This window comes from Mytilus trossulus, chromosome 10 (genome assembly GCF_036588685.1).
Source record: "Mytilus trossulus isolate FHL-02 chromosome 10, PNRI_Mtr1.1.1.hap1, whole genome shotgun sequence".
Lineage (NCBI taxonomy): Eukaryota > Metazoa > Mollusca > Bivalvia > Mytilida > Mytilidae > Mytilus > Mytilus trossulus.
In genome coordinates this window covers 20,831,572-20,846,973 of record NC_086382.1, presented here as the reverse complement: position 1 = coordinate 20,846,973, position 15,402 = coordinate 20,831,572, and positions in this window count along the sequence as shown.

Sequence of the window (15,402 nt, the reverse complement as noted above, 5' to 3'; positions counted from 1 at the left end):
TTTAATTTACTAACATTTAGAAAAACACAAACACAATATTTAATTAATCAAATTCCAACTACTTCAAACAGTCCATAAACCACCAGGACAATCACATAAACAGTTTGAAGATTTCCGAAAAATTGGCGAACTGTCTTTGATTAAACGACTACAGACAGCGTATTCCCTAGGTCTAAATGACAATATCATGGGCAAAGGGAACATATCGATAATTTCCTCTATTGGTATCATGATTATTGTTGATAAAAGACAACGCAATCATAGATCTCATGGCAATCGTATTAACCGCAATCAACGAAATAAACATCGTTTTAATTTTACACTTGATGATGCTTTATCTATATTCAAAAACAATGGTAGACATGAATAATTAAGCAAACTGGGTCAAATGCCAATTAGTAAATTACATAATATTTATAACGAGTGTGAAACAATATCGTTTTTTAGTCCAAAATATAAGTGTACACGGATTATTACAGCTTTTTATCAGCATAGACTGTTTCTTCAAATTGACAACCCTGAAGATAATAAAAAGTGTTTCCTAAAAATAAAATACATAAATAGAGGTATTAAATTAATCATTTGTCTAGTATTTTTCATGATTCTACCGCTCAAAACTTTATACCTCCATATTTTGATAACATAATTTCTTATTCGTATAAAAAAAAGAGTAGAAGTTTAATTTTTAATTATACGTCAGTTACACCAGACGTCATAATAGAAAATAATGCTGCTTCATCATGAGACTGTGAAACATTGAAATAAAGATATGATCCCTATGGCCATGAAATTACATCATTTATTTTATTTCTATTTGTATCCATCTGATGAGTTAAGCCTTTTTCTACTTATTTTTCTAGTTTGTTCTTATGTTGTACTGTTACACCACTGTCCCAGGTTAGGTGGGTTGAGCGCACACAAACATTTTTAAGCCCGCCACTTTCTGTATGTGCCTGTCCCAAGTCAGAGCCTGTATAGTAGTTCAGTGGTTGTCTTGGTTCATGACTACCATATGTGTTTTTCGTAAATTGTTTCGTTATAGATTATGCCGTTAGTTTTCTAAATATAATTGTTTCATATTTTTCATGTCGGGGCCTTTTATATACATGACCATACGGTATTGGTTTTTCTCATTGTTGAAGGCCGTACGGTTGCCTATAATTGCTGACATCCACTTCATTTGGATAGTTGTCTCAATGGCAATCATACCACGTATCCTTATTTTTTTATATTAACTGTATATGTGGTTTCAAATTCGATGGGATATATGGGTTTAACATGGCCGCCAAACGCTGAATTAATCTGCGCTATAAAACAACATGGTCTTGAAAAATCACAGGGCCAAACTGTGAGTTGCACAAAGTCATTAACACAAATATGCGAAAAACAAATTTGTGGCTGGAAAAAGAGCAACAGTTTTCTGTTTCATTACATTACGGGATATAGATCTACAACAATAATGCATGTTTGAGGTTGGACATAGATTTACATATATATATATATATATATATATATATATATTGTACATTTTTTCATATAGAATATTAAAAAGGGTTTAATTTGGAGGAACAGCTAAGAAAACGTCGGACATGCATAACCAAATATTAGTTCAAGTCCCTTTAAAACCGACATTTCTAGTTTTTGTATTTCACGTCTTCAGATATCTATTCGACTACATTTTAGATATGGACAAGACAAGAAGTATGTGAAGAGTATAGTTATGTAGTTTCGTGTTTTCTAAAAGGGTTCTGTCTTTTGCCTATGCCTTCGACCAAATTTTATTAAGAGCCGGTAAAGATGAATGTTTTACGATGCAAAATCTATGTAATGCGATTCATACTAAGTCATAATAATTACTAATATTAGTTTCCAAAAATTAATCAATTATGAATGATTTTACCTGAAGCTCCACTGTCAACGATCACAACATTATCTGGCTGCTGGTCCAATGGATTCTGTCCCGTTATAATCTGTGCACTTTGCAGCAGGAATACCACAATTATTAGCAGGTATAGCTGTAATTAAATCTTACATTATATGAATATCGTATAACATCAGTGAATAACAAAATCAAAAAAAGTTTGCGCTCACAGTTCAATGTTCTGAACACAAATTGTCGCATTATAAGTAGGATATATTCAAATTACAAAATAGGTTTTAAACTGTTAAGTACATTTATATTTATAATTCTACGGTTTGAAATTATGACTGCATAAATTTTGAACGACAGATTAGCATCACAACTAGTAAGACTATTTTAAGATTGAGTAAATAACACAATACAGTCATCAGACAAAGACACACGCCAGAACAGTAACACTCCAAGTAAAAAAATGTGAACAAGTTGAATAGAATTAATGGAAACTAATCTGCAATCTTCTTTATTTTACTTGACAGATTTTCATGCTACACAAATTGTGTTGAAAACAGTGAATCATCTAACGTTGAACGAATCATGAAAAAAACCAGACTAGAACGTAATCTATGTATTACTGGTCAATTATTAAGCCAGGGATTTCGTTACCACAAATTACTTAAAACCTTAAATAAATTCTTCCATAGATATAAAGATTTGGTTTTGAAGTTTGGTTGAAACATGTTTTCTCTTATCTAAATGCTATACCTAGATTATTTTAACCGACTAATCGATTAGTAAAACATATTTCTTTTTGGTCCAATAATATAAATAACTAGTATTTCGATTTTTTTGTAAAACAATTGAAAGGTCTTTCCCTTTAAAGTCAGATATTTGTAATGCATTCTTTACGACCTTTCATTTAATATGCGACAAGTATACTTTCTTAAACGTTTCACTTTTCGCACTTAATGACCCTATCCACCTAAATTTTTTTTTTTTGCACTCAATGTATGTATGTTCTGTATCTTCCTCCTTTAGTAGGAGCACCACCATGGGTTATGGTGTAAAAAGGAAGACATTTAACACACTGTATCGGTACAGATTTAATGTGAGCATTTGCCTATCCAGTCTCCCAGCCTGGCCGTGACGGGTCTTACTACCAGAAAGTTAACCTTCCCCAAAACAATAAGTACAATGAAATAAAGCATACGAACACACCCACTCACCTGACTCGCTCATCCTCAAAAATATAAAATAAAATGCATAATATAAAAAAAATTATATACAAAATAGAGGATAGGGTCACCCCGGATGCCGCACAAATGCCTAGACAACAAACGGGAAACCGGAGAGGACATACTTGGAATCCAAACCGATACCGCTAAATGCCCAGCTGTATTCCTGGTAGAGGAAAGCCGAAAATCCTACGATAAAGGATCTCGGAAAGAAACTACCGATCCATTAGGGGAACAGCTAAAACCCTCAGACATCAAATAGATTGGTCTGATAGTTTCCCACATGGAAACTACTAATGGATCCCATCTGACAACATGTCTCAAACAAACCTGAAAATATCTGCAGAAACCTTTCTCAACAAAAAAAATATAATCCAAATCATAAAATATACGATGTAAGGATAATAATATTTATCCATGAAATCAATTTGACAAAACAATTTCAATGATGTTGAAGGATTGTCTCTGCAAAAATTTTCACGTCCGCTCTCATCGGCATGCTCAATGACGCCACCAAACCCATTTTTTGGGGGACGTAAATTTGATAATTGAAATGTATGCTTTTCGGGCATGGGAACATGTAATTAGTAATCATGCAATTTCTGATTACAAGTAATCGTAATTTAATCCGTTACAATGTAGAAAAAACAGGTGAAATCAAGATTCATATGATTACTTTATATAGTATATGAAAATAGTTTTTTGATATCTATAATACTAAAATAACGAGGTCCAATTTGTTAGCCGGCATGACATAAAAACCACGAATCAAAGAATTCAACTTTACATATAACTAATATAGGAAATTGGTGTTGGTTAAAATAACACCATTCCAGGTCCTTTTGTTTTCCACATAATTATTATAACCAATAATTAACAAGTTCCGGGTCGAATCCGATACCGATACCAATAGTGTATGTCACGTATACATGTAGTTTCCGGTTATAGTTCTTCTTTATTCTTCCCTCCACTATGTGGAGTACCACAACTATATTGTAGTGAGAAAATTGGAATGGTTTCAAAGAGAAAGATTTTGAAATCAGAGAAAACTGTGCACCTTATAATCAAACAGAGAGATTTTGAAAGCAGAGAAAACTGCACCTTTTAATCAACATGACGTGACAATACGAATATTAAAAACTAGGTAAGGTTACCAATTCAACACTGTAATAAGATCACTGAATATTGTTTTTATTGGTATAAATATTGATTTCGTTATCAGTGAATTAAAAGCAAACTAAATATTACTAGTATGTTATATACATATACACATTCATGGATCTACAATCTGTCGATACCTGTAACTTGGCATTGCACAAGGTCATGTTTTTCTCTGGCTGTTTATGACGTCTTTACACTAAATCCATTGGTTGTTGGATGTGTACGGATTGATCGTTTAGTCTTAGATGCATGATTTGTTTTATTAGTTATTAGTGGCTTTGAACTAGCAGTCAGAAAACTGCGAGTACTCTCAGATCTGTTCCTAGTGTCTTTTTTTGTCGGGATGTACAATTACCCGGCCACGTCCACTTGTATTTTTGTCCATGTGATGAGTTAAGCCTTTTTCAACTCATTTTTATAGTTCGTTTTTATGTTGTACTGTTATACCACTGTCCCAGGTTAGGGGGAGGGTTGGGATCCCGCTAAAATGTTTAACCCCGCCACATTATTTAAGTATGTCCCAAGTCAGCAGCCTGTAATTCAGTGGTTGTCGTTTGTTTATGTGTTACATATTTATTTTTCGTTCATTTTTTTATATAGATAAGGCCGTTAGTTTTCTCGTTTAAATTGTTTTACATTGTCTTATCGGGGCCTTTTATAGCTGACTATGCGGTATGGGCTTTGCTCATTGTTGAAGGCCGTACGGTGACCTATAGTTGTTAATGTCTGTGTCATTTTGGTCTCTTGTGGACAGTTGTCTCATTGGCAATCATACCACATCTTCTTTTTTATATGTACTTTAATTCAGTCACAGACCGGCGAAGTCACGGGTGTGTTCTATAACAATATAAATATAAGAAAATGTGAAGCATGAATGAAATTATCAAACGATTGATCGTAGTTCAATACGATTGATCTTATCTTCTATATTACAAGTTTAGTATAACCTATATAAAAAAGATGTGGTATTATGGCCAATGAGATAATTCTTCACAAGTGACCAAATGACACAGAAATTAACAACTCTAGGTAATCGTACGGCCTTCAAAAATAAGCCCATACCTCATAGTCACCTATAAAAGTCACGGAAATGAAAAATGGTAAAACAATATAAACGAGAAAACTGACGGCCTAATTTATGTACAAAATAATGAACGAACAACAAATATGTAAAAAACAACAACCACTGAATTACATGCTCTTCAACTTTGTATTTGTTTGGCTTTTTAACTATTTTGATCTGAGCGTCACTGATGAGTCTTATGTAGACGAAACGCGCGTCTGGCGTATAAAATTATAATCCTGGTACTTTTGATAACTATTGGGACAGGCACATACAGAATATGGCGGGGTTAAACATGTTAGTTTTCACCTTATAGAATAATAGTATGGAAATAATGGATACATTATAAAATAATAATGTATACTGTAGAATACTAACATTTACTAAATAATAATTATTATTATTACTATTGTTTCTAACTAACAAATGTGAACAAGTTTGTCTTCAATTTTGAACAGGTAAATGTAAGGGTTTGATGTTCCCATAACATGGGTATATATTGCATTATAGAAAAAAGTCATTGGATCAAGGCCAACGAAAATACAGTTGCAATAGTTATCAGATATGGTTGCATAATTCTGAAAAACGGACAGGGCGACTAATAAAAAGCAGAGCCCAAACCTTCAGCTCCAGGTAAGGGTGGAGAGAATTAGTATTTATTTAAAATGTGTGAATATGTGTTCAAGTGTTTCATTACATTTCTTTTTCGTAAACTTGATATTGATCTTTTATTTTTTCATATTTGTTCTCTGTCCATACAGTAGACAATTGACAGGAAATATAAATAGTTAAACTCAACCGAAGTAGAATAACTATCTTTTGTCTTTTCGACATCTTCAAGAATCAAATTTTGTTAATAATTTTGAAAAGATTGATTAATTTCAATAGACAAATCTAACGTTGACATTACACACCCCTATACTCTTACTTCATTGGTCAGTTTAGTGCAACTTTGTTCTTAGATAAACTTGAGATTCGTAAAGCCAGAAAAGTAAAATCAAACAAATAAAGCTGGAATATTTTCAAAAGTAGTTATTAGTTATTTTTTTATAATATTAATACATATTCTATAAATCCTTGTATATATCAAGCATCCAAGATGCATCTGTGTGTTATGTATTTTATAGAATATTCTTTTTGTATGTGAATAATTGCATTCACAGTTTGCATTCTTCCACACTATACAAAAATATCATCAAACATATTCAATTAAAAAAGATATAGTTGGAAGAGTTGCACGTTTATCTCCATGTGTACATGCTTCTACGTGATAGAGACTTATACACAAAAGAAGATTATTTTCATAATGCATTTTCATAAACTTGTTTTATCGAGTCTGGACTTTAATCAGTACATATCGTAAAAAAACGCTGAATTGAGTCAGTATGCTAAGAAACATTAATAGGTTGCACTTTGTATAGGCAGATGTTTCATAAACCACGCCTCTTTTGAAGAGATATATACTACTCATAGATATTTTGTTTTGTTTGCGTCCTGGTTCCAAGACATGACCTGTATGTTTCATCTCATAAAGGCATAACTTGGGATTGTTACCAGTATGAATAAACACGAATAGCGGCCAAATTGAATTCTAAGAAAGACCCAAAGTGAAGGGAGGGGTAGTACAGAATATTCTAGGATGTAATTCTTTACGAAACTTCATAGTAAAACTGGTACAGTTTTAGTCGTAAAAGTTGTTTCTATTGGAAAATGCATGTCTATATTTACAGAATTGCAACCTTAAAACATTAGATAATATATTTGATGGGGAATCCAGGATGTACATATATACTGCAGCGTGATGATATTCGTGAATATTTTGTTCGGAACAGGCTTTTTTCTTCGGAATTTAAGGTCCTCAATCCTCTTCAATCTGTAACTTTATTTTGCTTTTTTTTAAAACTTTTCTGGTTCAAGCGTCACTGGTGATTCTTTTGCAGAAAAAACGCGCATCTGGCGTACAAAATCGGAATTCTGATATCTATGACGAGTTTATACAAAACGCTTCAGAGAATTAGATATTAGGACGCAAAAGACGATACGCTGGCAGATGACTGTCGATAGTACCCTTTTCTGTTGATTTAACGAGACAAAAAACGAATAATAAATAAAATACAACAAGCAACTCAGACAAATGCTGATGTGTCGCTGCGTTAAAACAAAACTCTACAATGAGAATGGTTTTCAACTTTTGATGGCAACTACTAAACTATCATTAGGTCTAAGCAACTGGAATATTTGGGTACTTTAGGAGTCTCTATTTTTAGGGTTACAGTTCATATGTGGATATGGTTAGTTTAGGGGATGTTGCAGGTTATGGTACTTGCTATGGTTTCTTTGACAAATTTTTAAATGAATCAATAGAAGTAATCACTGTTTGCGAGACTGCTACACATGATCTATTGATTTTCCAATACAATCACATTTACTTTGTGGCGGCAATTTCCTTTAATATGACGTTACAATGTCAGATCCATCACGTATGTACTTCATAGTTGCTGCTTAAATGTCCATATTTGGACACCTTGTTATTTCCATGAAAAAGAAATATTTTGTTGTTTCCTTATTTTGCCTTTTCTTTTCTTCAAAGTACACAAAAGTGAACAGACATGTCTTTTATGAAGGTCCATCCATATTAGATCTTAAACATGGTTGTTTAAGAAGTACTAAATTTGCTCAAGTATCGAGAAGATAAGTAAAACTAATAAAAAATAAATAAATGATTTGACAACAGGTGCCACATGTGCAGCAGCATCTGCAAAAAAATGTTTTGAATTGCAATAATAAGATATTCGTTTGCATTTCTTTATATCTTTTATCTAAATAAATACTAAGTTCCCAACAAATTTAAAACGATGAATTAAAAAAAATAGTTTTTAGTGAAATAATCAATAATTTCAATAATGATACACTAACCCTGTTATGTTTGGCCATCATTCTTTCGGGTTTGCGATTTGCAAAATATGTATCGACAACTTGACTGTTAACATGTACAAATGATGTAGTGGTGTATAAGTTATAACACACTTAAGGCAATTCAATTGGTTTTATAATTTCGTTATCGCACTGCTTCCCTGACCATGATTAAGACGTTCTATTTTGATTGATGAATTTCATTTTGTTGGTCGATATGCATTTAATTGAAGGCTATGCAAGTCAGTTGTGATGTCTGTATTACCTACATGTATTACCGACTGTCATGACTACGGGCTACATGTTAATGCTATTATAATATACAAGATAATGTAGTGCGTGTCAGAGCGAGAACTTCTATATGTTCATTACTTTAGGAATATTTATTTAAAACTCATATTTCACTATTCAGCCTCATTTTACTATTTAGTCAGACGTCTGGCCCTACCCTGATATACCCTGTCTTTTGTTTTTGTCCTCTGGTTTTGTAGTTAACGTGGTCTGTCGGGTACTTGATGTCGGATAGCGTTTGACGTCTTTAGCCGAACAGTTTTATTTTCATTTTTACTTTATTCAATTCCTGTGGGCTGATTGATATTATGAACGCCAGTCTTTGCTCCTTTCACTTGTAAATTCGAATAACAAAAAACAAAAATGAAGCTTAGAAATGGACAAATACTAAATACTAAACTCGTTCAAAGGGTATCTACTAGGGATGGCAACGAGTACCCGAGTACTCGGGTACTCGCTCGGAAGGCCGAGTACTCGAGTACAATTTTAGTACCCGTATATTCGTTTTCCTGTTATAAATCTTGAGATATTTCTCCTCACATTTCCGCTCACTTTAGTTCCGTTGAAATATCCTCTTCGTAATACTATTTTAAATTCATTAATAACGTTAATACGTTTATCCTGAGACTTCTATTTGGTACTAGTAAATGGTAGTCCGTTCCTTCCGAGGGGACGTTTTCATGTGCACTACTTGTAACAAAAAATAGAAAGTCAAACAGTCTTTCATCTGAAGTTGTTGACCAGATTATATTTTTAAACAAGAACAAATCAAAGTGCCCTGTGGTGAACCCTACTGATTAGAGACATTTTTAACGGTGTTTGTACACGGATCAACACTTTCATGGATTAATAACTCATCACAAGCCGTAAACTTACCTTTGTTTGTGAATCAAGACTTCTATGTAAACGGTATTGGTATGAGATGTACGTTTAAATTAATTTAGATACTCTTTATTTGAAACTTAACTATTGTTTAATTTACAATTTAAAGAGGGGCTGCAGATACGAGAGCGACATTCAAACTCATAAGTCGAAAATAAACTGACAACGCCATGGCTAAAAAATAAGGAAAAACACAAACAGACAAACGATAGTGCAAAAAAACAAAACACAGAAAACTTAAGACTGAGCAACACAAACAAGCACACGTAATTTGAAGTCCAATATTGTTGTTGACACATTAATGGACAAGTCGTTATATAAAAAATACCAACTCAACAGGAACAGATGATACATATTGTCTACTTTGTCGGACTTTTATATGCAAATATTTATGGTTTTATTGGCATGTTTCTAATTTGGTTCATGAACACGTACACAAACAACAATTGCTATTATGATAGGTTATTTTTAGAAACGGCGGTCGGTAATTCATTGTTTAATTGACACAAAAAAGGAGGACCGATACACATAACAGAGGATCAAGTTATTTTTGTAGTACTTTTGTCTTTCGTTAATATGTTTATGAAAGTAATAACAAAAAAACAGCATCCCACCTAATTTAAAATCTAAACTTTTCAATAGACGTTTAAGATTCATCCGAGTACTCGAGTACCCGCGAGTATCATGACCGAGTATCCGAGTATTAAATTTCAGATCTTTTGGCATCCCTAGTACCTACACGCCTCAATCTTCAAAATCGCTTATCTAAAAATACTATAATCGCTAACATTTTTAACAATAAAAATCGTGGTTACCCTTCTATCGACAAGTGTCATGCCAAAAAATGACTTAAATGTCCCCGTCTTTCTTCCAACAATACGGTAAGGTCCACTTTAAATGGTCGCACATTTTCTTTAAATTTTGAAACTGATATCAATTGAAAAACGAACAGTATTGTCTATTTACTCACATGAAACAAACCGGGATGCGGTATTCAGTACATGAAACTGGACGCTATTTATCTAAACGCACACATGAACACCTTTATCGTTTTAAAAGACCCTATCAATTCAAAAGTAACAGTTCAACCTTAAGAAGTGGTAAATAAGAAACCTGGGGAAACTCATTCAAAGTTTGTACGATCACGGACAATAATTGAATTAAATTGGATTAAAAAATTACAGACAGTCTATTCTCTCGGTCTTAATGGTATTTTCATGGGAATTGGTAATATACCAAGAACCGATTCTGTTAACATTTTGGATATCGTTTCTAAAACTTTTGATATGAACCGTTCTCATGGGCGTAGAATAAATCGCAATCGAAGAAAGTATTGAACCAACAATAAAAATATTTCGGACCTAATTTCTGTTTCAAAAATCAACGGCAGACATTATCTGTTAAACCAAGCTCTATATAGATATAGGAAGATGTGTTATGAGTGCCAATGAGACAACTATCCATCCAAGTCACAATTTATAAAAGTAAACCATTATAGGTCAAGGTACGGTCTTCAACACGGAGCCTTGGCTCACACAGAACAACAAGCTATAAAGGGCCCCAAAAAATTACTAGTGTAAAACCATTCAAATGGGAACACCAACGGTCTAATCTATATATATAAAAAAACCAAAATACGAGAAACACTTATGAACCACATCAACAAACGACAACTACTGAACATCAGATTCCTGACTTAGGACAGGTGCAAACAATTGCAGCGGGTTAAAACGTTTTAATGGTAACAAACCTTCCCAATTATCTGAATCAATAGTGTAACATCACAACATAGAAAGACACATGATAAAATATCAATTGGAATGACTTAACTCAGTCAAAAGACGTAGTGACCAAATGAATATACACTGAACGAATAAATTTGATCTATGATACAATGTAAGTACAAAGTTAATAAAAATAAGGGATGAATAACTATCGTAAAAGTATTATACCGCTGTGAAATGCTAATAGTTATCAAAGGTACCAGGATTATAATTAAGTACGCCAGACGCGCGTTTCGTCTACATAAGACTCATCAGTGACGCTCAAATCAAAAATATTTATGAACCCAAACAAGTACAAAGTTGAAGAGCATTGAGGATTCAAAATTCCAAAAAGTTGTGCCAAATACGGCTAAGTTAATCTATGCCTGGGATAAGAAAATCCTTAGTTTTTCAAAAAGTTCAAAGTTTTGTATACAGGAAATTTATAAAAATGACCACATTATTGATATTCATGTCAACACCGAAGTGTTGACTACTGGGCTGGTGATACCCTCGGGGACGAAACGTCCACCAGCAGTGGCATCGACCCAGTGGTGTAAATAGTTATCAAAGGTACCAGGATTATAATTTAGTACGCCAGACGCGCGTTTCGTCTACATAAGACTCATCAGTGACGCTCAAATCAAAAATATTTATGAACCCAAACAAGTACAAAGTTGAAGAGCATTGAGGATCCAAAATTCCAAAAAGTTGTGCCAAATACGGCTAAGGTAATCTATGCCTGGGATAAGAAAATCCTTAGTTTTTCAAAAAGTTCAAAGTTTTGTATACAGGAAATTTATAAAAATGACCACATTATTGATATTCATGTCAACACCGAAGTGTTGACTACTGGGCTGGTGATACCCTCGGGGACGAAACGTCCACCAGCAGTGGCATCGACCCAGTGGTGTAAATAGTTATCAAAGGTACCAGGATTATAATTTAGTACGCCAGACGCGCGTTTCGTCTACATAAGACTCATCAGTGACGCTCAAATCAAAAATATTTATGAACCCAAACAAGTACAAAGTTGAAGAGCATTGAGGATCCAAAATTCCAAAAAGTTGTGCCAAATACGGCTAAGGTAATCTATGCCTGGGATAAGAAAATCCTTAGTTTTTCAAAAAGTTCAAAGTTTTGTATACAGGAAATTTATAAAAATGACCACATTATTGATATTCATGTCAACACCGAAGTGTTGACTACTGGGCTGGTGATACCCTCGGGGACGAAACGTCCACCAGCAGTGGCATCGACCCAGTGGTGTAAATAGTTATCAAAGGTACCAGGATTATAATTTAGTACGCCAGACGCGCGTTTCGTCTACATAAGACTCATCAGTGACGCTCAAATCAAAAATATTTATGAACCCAAACAAGTACAAAGTTGAAGAGCATTGAGGATCCAAAATTCCAAAAAGTTGTGCCAAATACGGCTAAGGTAATCTATGCCTGGGATAAGAAAATCCTTAGTTTTTTCAAAAAGTTCAAAGTTTTGTAAACAATTTCAGAAAAAAACATCAGCTTTGAAAAAAAATACGCCATTTGTAATATCAAAATTAAACACAGGTAAATGAAAATAATTTTGTAGATAAGTATACTTCTTTTTCTGTCTGTATAACCTTTAGACGTTTAGGAACACCAAGAAATTTCTTGTATAACAATTAAACTTGGTAAATGTGGGGTGAATATCAACAATTAAACTATAAAATTGGTGCTAATAAAACTTCGTGTTCTTCATGTACAGGTGCGGAATACTCTGTTCTTTACCTGTACATAAATTACATAAAATTTTAGAGAATTCAACACAATTCCAAATTGCAGTCCTAAGTATGAAATCGTTCAAATTATATTTGCATATTGTTATTCTAAACTATTTCCCAAAATTGATCGCCCTGAAGATCATAAAAAACATTTTATCAAAATCAAGTATGTCAATAAAGGTTTTGATTGTGTAAATATTGTCTGTATTTTTAATGATTATACTGTTAAAGAACAAATTCCTGGATATTTTGATCATACTGAACTCCCTCTTATTTGTTATGTTAACAAAAACTCTACACAGAAATATGTGTTTAATTATAGCCAAGTGTGTAAAGATATAAATATCAGTGACAATACACCTACGTCATGAAGTTGCAATAATTCCGAATACATTTATGGTCCCAGTTCCCATGTTATAACAATCCCCCGTCAATTATTAGTTGGAATGGGTGTCGTTACATCATCAACGACTCACTCCGTACTTACTGCTTGAAATGGATAAAACGAGAAAAAGCTGACAAGAAATCCTTTGACTCTTTTTTTAATTCAGTAATGAACATAGTTGATATACGTATACAACATTTTAAAGAACATTTTACTCCCAACAACAACCATAATAACCCTATTTCTCGTATCAAACATAAACTAAAAGAACTGGCAAAGGATTTGTTTTTGTCCCGGCTGATAAGGCTGCTAATAATATCATTTCTTGTTGACCTAAATTTTACCTTGAGGTTTTACAAAAGGAAGTAACGAATTCACCAACATTCCAACTGACTCCATTTTCGGAAAAGGACATCTGTATCAAACACAATCTTTTATCTACTTCTTTACAAGCAGAACCAAATACAATAAAAGTTCCAACTATATATGTACTGGCTTCCGAAGCTGCACAAAACACCTTACAAATATAGATTTTTTTCGTCTTCAAGCCATTTTCAACTACTAAACTGTCTATTCTACTTACTAGTACACTTGGTACAATCAAAAACCTGATAATAAATTGTTCAAACAAGGCCTTAAAAAATAGTCGAATTAATTACTTTTGGAAATGGATGTGAAGTTAGCAGCCGGTTCGTTATTCGATATTCGATATTCAATATCCCAACCGGCTGCTAGCAGTCGGTTGGATATTCAAAATTTAGTTGAAAATTATATATTTGGAATGTCAAAAATTCGTAGGAAGTACTTGATAAATTGCATGCTTATATTGGGAAGATTGAAAGTTTTGATTTTTCTACCTTATATACCAGTTTGCCTCATATTCTTATTAAAAAAAATTCACACACCTAATAAAATGAGCATTTAAAAAGTCAAAATGCAAATATATATGTTCAAACTCTTTTAGGTCATTTTTAGTAACAACAAACAAAAGAACTATGTCAGTTGGACCTGCTTTGATACACTAACTGCCCTTGAATTTTTACTAGATAACATTTTTGTTTGGTTTTGGAGATTCCGGATATCGTCAAGTTATCAGAATTCCAATTGGGATTTACTGTGCACCACTTATTGCAAACCAGTTTCTGTATTGTTATGAGTTACAATTTATGACTAAAATCAGCAAAAACGTACCTATCGAAACAATATCTGGTACAAAAATTTAATAATATTTTCAGATATTTGGATGATATATTGGCTCTCAATAATGACGACTTCATTATGTACACTAAAGAGATTGATCCAGTTTTACTAACTTTAAATAAAGCTAATACAATGAACACTGCCCTTTCCTGGATATTGATATTTATATCATTAACGGGAAGCTTATTACCAACATTTATGATAAAAGAGATGATTTTTTCATTTCCTATTGTTGATTATCAATTTTTAGATAATGACTGTCCCTTGTTACCATCTTATGGTGTTTAAATATCTCAACTTGTTCGATTCGCTCGTGTATGTAACAACGTATTAGATTTTAACGAAAGAAATCTATGTATTACTGAAAAATTATTACACCAGGGTCAAAACATTTACTAAATTTTATCGGTACAATGACATCATTCGTAAATATAGATCAACATGCAGACATCTTATACGTTCAGGTATTTCACATCCAAACTTTTATTGTAATATTCTTTACAAAGCACATAAATGTCGGCATGCACCTCAAAAGCTAACCAAACCTTTAAATAGACTTGTTAAGAAGGAATATAGTTACGATACTCTTGTCAGGTCATTGAAAATGGCATATTTTGGCTCTAATATTGATTCATTTATAGGGTCTTTGCATCGGAAATAAACACATTTATTCTAAAACCAGTTGTGGCATGATACGGGTTATGTTCTTCTCATATATTTTATGACGGTATAATACTAAACCCTTAAAGGGAGGGATTGTGCTTGATATTCATATGATGAAGACATAATCTTTCAATCAGTTTAATTGAGGTCTGGAGATGGCATGTCAGTAACTGCAAGTAGTCCATTGTTAATGAATGTATCATTGTCATTTTGCTTAGTTTCT